General features: G+C 48.5%; 1 non-coding gene across 1 annotated transcript; it reads right to left on the bottom strand.

Moving 5' to 3' along the window:
• Positions 1–457: 457 nt before the first annotated feature.
• TRNAS-CGA (transfer RNA serine (anticodon CGA)) lies at positions 458–539 on the bottom strand. The gene has a single exon. It is a non-coding gene; the product is annotated as a tRNA-Ser (tRNA).
• Positions 540–9,316: the final 8,777 nt, after the last annotated feature.

Raw genomic sequence — 9,316 nt, 5'->3', positions numbered from 1 at the left:
GCGCATCGCGAAAATCTACTCTGTAAGGCCGCACACTGATATCTCCGTGCGGAAAACAGTACTCAAAACAAAAGTACCTGTTCGCAGACTAGGAACTACAGCCTGGGAATCGTTGTTCGGTGGGGAATCCCTGTTTCTGCGGCCAGACATGGGTGCTGTGGCCGCTCCGACGGAGGGAGTCGTTACACGTCCGTCACGCTCCGTGGCCGTAAGTAGAATTACTCGGCTACGACTGCGGATTTGAAAGTAGCACTGCATTGGCTCTCTGCTTTTGTTCGTATGACCTGCACGCGAATAAAAAGAGCGCGTCCCGGTTATCGGACCTCAATGGATTTCGAGTCCATCGCCTTAACCACTCGGCCACGACTGCGGATGTGAAAGCAACAGTGCATTTGTTCTCTCCTTTTGTACGTATGGCCTGCACGCGAATAAAAAGAGAGTACCGGCAACCAGAACACGCAGTCGACAGGATTCGAACCTGTGCGGGGAAACCCCAATGGATTTCGAGTCCATCGCCTTAACCACTCGGCCACGACTGCGGATGTGAAAGCAGCGGTGTATTTGCTCTCTCCTTTTGTACGTATGACGTGCACGCGAATATATAGAGTGAGTCCCGGTGATTAGTACACGCAGTCGACAGGATTAAAACCTGTGCGGGGAGACCCCAATAGATTTCATGGCCATCGCCTCAACCATTCGGCCCCGACTGGTTTTTGTTTTCTTTATTACCTACTCTGACATCAAAACCAAAAGATGCAAGAGATAAAAACATTAGCCTGCTTCGGCTGACGTATGAGGGATTAATATCTCAAAAGAACCGCGTCGTCAAGAAAAGAAATTCATTCAGGTTGGTCAACTTGTGCTTGGTAGACTTCTCTTAATCGCACCACTCTTTCAATAAAGCTTCCGCGCACTGAACGAACCTTAACATCAGCATGTCGCACTGGCATTCGAGTCCTCCTGTGGCTGTGGAGGCCCAGGAAACATGAGTAAGTCTTATGGTGCTCCTGCTTTGTTTTTATTTGGTAAGAACTTGATGCTGTAAACGTCCAGGGTGAAGGCTTTCTTGACGGTTCGTTGGGGACCATCCCAATGAAAAAGTGGGTCCCAACCATCCAGAAAAACATGTTCAAAGGTCTCAGGCTTTTTGCATAATAGACAGTTGGTGGTCCATGGAACGAAGATCTCCTTTTCATGTAGCCACGCCTTAACAGGAATTGTGTCCGAGTCTATTTTGAAGAAGAATGATTTCATAGATGGTTTAACCGCCATTTTTTTAACTCTCTTCAATACATACTGCCCGGGGCCTCCACGGTAAGGTGATCGATAGATTGGAATTGTAATCATCGTGTCCACAATATTCTTATATAGCTTTTGTTGTGAGACTTTACAGAAGTATTCAATGAAAAACCGCACATGGAGGAGCCTAAAAAAACTACAATCTTTCGCATGTAACAATTGACCGTACAAAATATTGTCCCGGGTCGTTCAGACGACGCGGGTCGAAGGCACGATGGGAACCAGGACCACAGTAGCAGGCACCACAGACAGGCCAAGCGGTCGCGGCCGGGCTCACGAGCGAGTTCTGCCGAGCTTCTACCTCTTCACGGTAGATCGGCACCCCGCTGGTTGAAGATGACGTTAAGTGCAAAATCAGGGAATACTAATAACACACGACAATATATTCGCGCAAGATGAGACCAAGAATTGGGATGGTAGTCTCTGTAACCGCACTTGAATGACAGTAATAACAAAAAGTATCCCTGTGATATCGAAGAAAGAAACACGCGAAACAACTTGACGCAGAAATATATGCACAAGACCAAACCTTCCTTTTTAACTCAAATAAATAAATTGGTACGGCTGCTTCTCTCCCAAGTCGAAGCCCAAATAGAAACAGCGAACACTCGGTGCGTTTTTCGAATACTGACCCAAGTTGCACACAGAACATTAACCAAAAACCATAGTTTAGATACAAGAAAAAGATTGCAAACGGCGGCATGCGAACACATTGATAACTGCCTCCCTTGCCACGCATCTACTTTCCCCCCTCGCCCTTGACACATCCTTATTCCAGTGTTCACTTGCATCTCGATAACACTCGATGGGAACGTCGAGATACTACGTCGGCAAAGGCGGTCGCCATGCCAAAACCCAGAGCTCTTGCCCCAGTTAATGATACATCCAGTTATGTTTTAAAAATTTAAAAATTTTTAAAATTTTTTAAAGAATAATTCAGTAACGATGTCTCGGTCTGAACAGGATACTGCGATATCGTCCGCATAAGCGAGGAATTGGACATGAGCCAACTGCAAACAAAAGCCGGTAATGCGGTCACCACAGACACCACAAAATGAATTTCTTTTCTTGCGGTCACTTTTGATGATGCCTATGCAGAGTGGCTCTAAGTAGGCAGCAAATAACAGAGGCGATAGCAGTCACCCCTGCCTAACCGGCAGGACGCACTATGCTAACCTGTCCGTGAGGTCGCCATTTATAATAATGTGCGTGGTTAGCATATGCTATTTTCACGCCTTCTACGATCATGTGGCCCACATTTTGTGCTCCAATATAAAGAAAATTACATCATGAGAAACGCGGTCAAAGGACTTTACTAGATCTAGTAGCATCATAGCAATGCGGTCCCCTAGAACATCACAGCATTCCGATACAGCACGTGCAACGTGTACATTTGTGGCAATGCTACGTTCTTTGATTCCGCAAGTCTAGTGCCGCCCAACAAATTTTGTTATTACGCTCTGAAATCTCTTCCTTCAAACTTTCATGAATGTTTTACAGTCAACGTAGGCTTATCGGGCGATAGGCTCCCACCAACAGGCGCTTTTCTGGGTCATACGAGTTCGGAAAAAATACTATGTGCGATGTGGTGAACGAGAGAGGTGCTTGTTTCCGCTCATAGGCCTCAACCAACACTCTTAGCAGCAGCTGAGCCACTGTGGGCTTAAAAGCCTTGTAAAATTCAGTCCCTTGGACTTTTCCCGTTCTGTAGGTCCTCTATTGCAGACTCGATTTCTGGTGCAGTTATGGGCACCTCAAGACGCTCTTTTACCGTGTCATCAAGCCTTCACAAAAGAATTAAAAATTAAACCAGGAAAGCATCGTTCAACTTGCGCTTACTGGTAAGAAGTTCAGTGAAGGGTTCTTTAAATAACTGCTGGATTGCATGAACATCGCTCGTGGTTTTACTAACATTCCTTGTCTGTCTGATTTCTTTTTGGCAAGAGCACTGCTTTCCACCTGAAAGGGCTCGCTTCTTTGGTGTTTCCCTAGCCCACAGTTTCTGTGACCTCACACGCACAACGCCTGCTTTGTACCGATCGTAGTCTTAGCGTTCGAGCATGCTTTTCACATCCCTTAGGTCCTTGGAATACTTCCCAGGCTCAGAGCTCTCCATGCTTATTAAAAACTAGTGTAATGGGACCGACTGGCAGGAGTTCAAGCAGCGCAGAGAAGAGGTAGACGAAGTGCAGCTGTGATTCTCGCTTGTGTAGGCTTTCGCTCTGCCCATACCATCATAAGCTTTCGTATTTGGGTAACTACTTTTTTCAATTCCTACTCTCTCTCTCTCTCAATCTCTTTTTTTAATTGATTCCCTTACCTAATTTTCAGTTTGTTAGGCCGCCCTAACCTCCTGCAACCTCCTCTGCTACGGAAACAAAGTTACACAATTTTTGTTAGGTCATCCCACGCTTGCCATATGCAATCTGCAATTTAAATAGTCACCGCCTGGTTATGGCCAATCCCCTTTGTGGGTGGGTCATTTTCTGAGGGGAACAACAACAACAACAACGCCTGTGAGTGTGTCCGTTGTGCCGCCGTCCGATCAACGCCTACCGACCAGCGGTTCGAATAAACACCTTTACACTTGGTGGAGGTGCCTCGGTTCCCGCCCTGGTACTCATCCTGGGACTTCGAAGCGGAACGCTTCTCGTTCCTGCAAGTGGCTGTTGGTGATCCCTCGACACCTCCGTGCTGCCATCTGCGCCTCTTTCAACGCCCCTCCACAATGCGGCCACGCTGGTGTACTCAAAACATATGCTCGCCTTCGTCTGCGATATTACTGGCGAGGTATGTACCGCTACGTACGTTAGTACATTCGGTCGTGCACCGCCTACCAACGTCGCAAGAAACCTCTTCACCCCACCGCCGATCCTTTGCAGCCGTTACCTTACCCTGGCCGTCCCTTTGACCGCGTCGGCATTGATCTTTATGGCCCGCTTCCAACTACATAGGCTAACAATCGCTGGGTCATAGTGGCCGTTGACCACCTAACACGTTAAGTCAAAACGTCGGCTCTCAAAACTGCTACCGGAAACGATGTCGCTCGCTTCATTCTACACATTCTTGTTCTTCGTCACGGCATCCCTAAAGAACTGCTAAGTGACCGCGGCCGTGTTTTTCTCTCGGACGCCGTCGAGGCCCTGCTAAAGCAATGCCAAATCGTTCATCGCTGCACCAGCGTCTATCACCTCCAGACCAAACGCATGACTCAGCGGTTCAACCGCACACTCAGTGACATGCTCGCCATGTACTTTGACACCGCCCACTCCAACTGAGACCAAGTGCTCCCTTTCGTCACGTACGCGTATAATACGGCTACGCAGACAACGACGGCGTTTTCTCCTTTCTTTCTCTTATATGGCCGAGAGCCTACATCTACCATGGACACCATCCTTCCTTATCGCCCTGAGCCTTCCGAGACCACATCACTTTCCGAAGCTCACCTGTATGCCGAAGAGTGCCGGCAACTTGCCCGCTCTTTCACTACACAGCTTCAATGGCATCAGAAGCACCGTCGGGATTCCATGGACCCTCCCGCGTCATATCCATCTGGCGCTCTTGTTTGGCTCTGGGTGCCTTCCTCCACTCCCGGCTTCGCCACAAAACTGCTTTCTCGCTATCACGGACCTTACCGCGCGGTGCAACAAACTTCTCCCGGGAATTACATCGTTGAGCCGCTCGACCCCTTTGCGGACCACCGTCGGCGGGGGAGCGAAACTGTGCACGCCGAGCGCCCGAAGCCTTATTATGATCCGGCCCTGCTTTCCTCCCTGTAAGTCGTCAGGATGGCTCCTTTTTTGGCGAGGAAGTAAATGTAATGGGACAGACTGGCAGGAGTTCCAGCAGCGCAGAGAAGAGGTAGACTAAGTGCAGCTGTGATTCTCGAGTGATTATCGAGTTGCTTGATTGTCTTTCGCTTTTGCAGGGCGCTTGCAGGTCGCTATGGGCTCATGTCGACGTCCTCTCCTGGCCAGGGGAACTGCCCCTGGTCGGCCAGCCTCCCCCCTAACCAACTCCCCCTGGACGCCTTCTTTCGGGGTGGCGTCGGCACTATTCCCGTGGCCTTGGTTCCATCGGATGGTGGCGCCATTCGTCTCAATAACCCGGATGCGGTTCAGACTGCGCTACAGGCGATTACGCCTCACTTCTTAAAAATCTGTGATGTCCGGCAGTACGGCAGAGGAGGCGTGGTGTGCAGGTCGGCCGACCAGGCCTGCATCATGGATTTGTTAACGTGCACAGCTTTTGGAAGACAGTCGGTAAGCACATTTATACCGCCGCACTTGGCGTGCTCTAAAGGTCTGGTGCGAGGGGTTGACCCACGCCTTAGCCCTAAGGAAACGCTAGAGAAACTCTCCTCCGCAGGGGTGATTTCTGTACATCGGTGCACTCGGGTCGTCGAGGAAACAAAACTTCCAACTGAAACGGTAATTGCCACTTTTGCGGGTCTCTCCTGTCCATCTGAGTTGAAGGTGTGGCCCCTGGTTTTCACGGTCGATCCATATTCTTCAAGGTCACTTCAATGCCGCAACTGCTGGAGGTTTGGCCACAGCGCGAACGCCTGCAAGTCGAGCTCAAGGTGCAGTGTGTGTGGTGGTAATCATGACCGGGAAGGAAGGTGTTCAAAAGATGAGATGTGTTGCTTGTGCAGCGGTAGTCACTCCGCCATATATTCTAATTGTCCTGCAAAGGCTGAGGAGGTTAAGGCGCTGGAAGTGTTAGAAAAGCGCCGGTGCTCAAGACGCGAGGCTATGGCTATTGTTAAGGAAAGGACGTACGGGTACTCAAGTGTGGCAGCACGGCAGACGACTGCGGTCGTGGATTCAAGCCTGTCAGATGCGATTGCTACAGCGGTTGAAAAGGCAATGGACAAGGTCATGGATCGGCTAGTGAATTCAGTAACAGAGTGCATATCGCAAGTCATGGTGGCGCAAATGACCCCTTCAATAATGACCTCCAATGCTGCGTTGAAGTCATCCGTGGATCCTGCGGTACCTACTGAACTCAGTGCGGAGACGCCTTCCCTTGTTTCAATGCAGCCGCAAAAAGAGCGCACGCCTCCAACTCATGTACCTGAAGTCACGACCGGAGCAATTGATCTGTGTGTTGAGCTGATGGAGCTCGATGCTCGAGCTCAGAAACGTAGCCGGTCTCCTTTGGCCGTTGCTGGTCCGTCTAGCTCCCCTCAATCCAAAACAAAAAAGAGTAATTCAGTAAAAACTGGTCACCACAGCATTTTGGAAAAGGCAGTTGCTGCTGCAGATCTCTCGGCAGAATAGGGTCTCTGAGAGTGCTGCAGTGGAACTGCCGTTCCATTCAATCAGCCTTCACTGATTCAGTAACTCTTTCAAATCGATTTTCTCCTCATGTCATTGCGCTTCAAGAAACCTGATTGCCAAAAGAGTTTTCATTTCAAATGGAACATTATCGAATTTTTAGAATGGATCGCCCATTAAGGGGGGGGGGGGGTTGCTTCTGCTGGTTTCATCCAGATTCTTTCACAAGGCACGATTGGTGTTTCAGCGTGTGGGCGCTCATTGCGAAATTCAGGCAGTGGATCTTTCAGTTCCTGGTTTCCATCCCATTACTGTCACAAATGTATATTTTCCATCTGGGGTTCATGACACACGGCCATTAGATTCCTTACTCTCTGTCAGCAGATCACATGTGTTGCTTGTTGGGGATTTTAATTCGCATCACTTGACTTGGGGTTATCGAACAGACCAGTGCGGTTTGCGTTTATGGGATTGGGCTTGTGTGAATAACCTAAACTGTCATAACTCGGGTTTTCCGACCTTTCTCCGTGGGCACTCCCGATCAGCATTGGATTTAACGTTTTCAACCCCAGGGGTAGCAGTTTCCTCCTGGACTCCGGTTGACTCTGCAACAAACAGTGACCATTTCCCACTCACTTTTGACATTGTGTGTCCGATGACTTCTATCGGCGGATTCAGTTGTACCCTAGTCGATTACAACAAGTTCAAAAGTTCACTCAGTTCAGAACTACACTCTTTGCCGAATTTGTCTCAGGAGAGCAGGGTGTTAGGCTTATGCTCTATTTTAGATCGGGTACGGAGGCAATCAGAGTTTACAGTGTGCGATAGCATAGGCACTTCTCTGAGCCCTTGGTGGAATGCAGAATGTTCAAAGGATTATAGGCGGCACAAGGCAGCCTGGAAGAAACTTATCCATAATCAATGTCCCCGGAATTGGATCGATTATAAGTTTCTTGCAGCTACCTTCAAGCGCACAGTCGCTAGGGCAAAAGAAAAATATGATGAAGAGAATTATGACCATCTATCAAAATCTAATAACAGACAAGCCTTGTTTCGCTTTCTGAGGTCAAGGAACAGGCTGCCACCGGCTCAACATTCCCTCTAATGTGCTGACTCCAGTAGATCTTGCCAGGTCATTAGAAGAAATTGGCAAAGGCTTGGAACACCGTTTTTCGGCTGCGCTCTCTCGCCCACAGCTGCTTGGGAATCACTATGATGATTTCCTTAATGCCTCGGTTTCTGAGCTCTCCCAGGTGATAAATCGGTTACCTTCTGCAGCTCCTGGTCCTGACCGTGTCACCTCTGCGATGATTAAAATACTGTTCGACGAATCCCCCAATGCTATATTGGAGCTGGTAAATTACTCTATTAGAACCCCATGGATCTCGGATGTATAGCGTGTTTCCAAAATTATCCCGGTGCTTAAAAAGCCAGGCGAAGGGTTGGTCTTAGACAACATTCGACCAATTTCATTGACATCGAATCTGGTGAAATTGGTTGAACGCATGCTGTATGGACGAATCATGCCCATTATTACTGAAAAGGGACTACTTAACCCCTGTCATATTGGTTTCAAGCCTGGGTGCTCTATATGGTGTGCGCATACTGACCTCGAAAGCCGTGTCCGACTAGCGCGCCGGCGTCGACAGTATGCTGCGCTGGTAACTCTAGACATCTCGAAAGCATATGACAGTGTCGAACATGGGCCTCTGATGTACAGACTACGGGCTCTGGGCTTGCCAAGTTATTTTGTGGAATGGGTGTCAGCTTTCCTGGCTGACAGAGAATTTTATTGTTGTCAACGCGGAGTTTCTACAAGGAAATTTCATCAATCTAGAGGTGTGCCTCAAGGTGCAGTTCTCTCCCCTGTTCTATTCAACCTCTTACTCAGTTCGATTCCGACTTCCCCTGACGTGACGACGTACGTGTATGCAGACGATATAGCTTTCTTTGCTGCTGCGAGTGATTTACATTTTGTGTATATGGTTTTACAGTCATATTTTAATTCCCTTAACCGATGGTTATCTGAATTACACTTAAGTCTTAATGTAAACAAGTGCGCTTTGTTACCTTTTCCGGTTACTCAACAGGTACACATTTCATTGTCTTTTCGTCATCATGTCAGTCCTCAGGTATGTTCCCTAAAGTATCTCGGGGTAACTTATGACTCCTCTCTCTCTTGGCGGTCACATATAGATCAGGTTGCTGCGAAAGGTATTTGGGCGGTAGGCCTTCTGCGAAGGATGAGTAGCCCTCGCTGCGGTATGCGCAGACATGCTCTTCTGCTGATTTACAAAATGTATATCCGGCCAATCTTGGAATTTGGTTGCGTTTTGTTTTCTGGAGCAGCTGCATACAAACTGCGCCCACTCCTGCTCTTAGAGCGAAAAGCTCTGCGCCTGTGTTTGGGTCTCCCTAAATACGTGGCAAACAATGTTTTGTATCTGGAAGCGCGGGTGCCATCTCTTACGGCAAGGTTTCGCCTTTTGACAGTACAAACGTTTTTAAAATTTTGCGACTCGGAGCAGCATGCATCCCAGTTGATCTTCCTAGGGCAGCGAGCGGAGTTTTTGGATGTCGGATGGTCTCGCCTTCAAACTCCCCAAATCTGTTTCGTTGAATCTTTGCTGGGCCCACTCAACGTGCGAATACCTGAAATTGTTCCGGTGCGGTTCATCCCCGCAACTGTGTCTATCATCTACGATGACATTTATCCATGTAATGCAAAATTACTGCCT

Source organism: Amblyomma americanum, chromosome 3, assembly GCF_052857255.1.
Source record: "Amblyomma americanum isolate KBUSLIRL-KWMA chromosome 3, ASM5285725v1, whole genome shotgun sequence".
NCBI lineage: Eukaryota > Metazoa > Arthropoda > Arachnida > Ixodida > Ixodidae > Amblyomma > Amblyomma americanum.
This window is presented reverse-complemented; position numbering and strand designations above follow the sequence as displayed.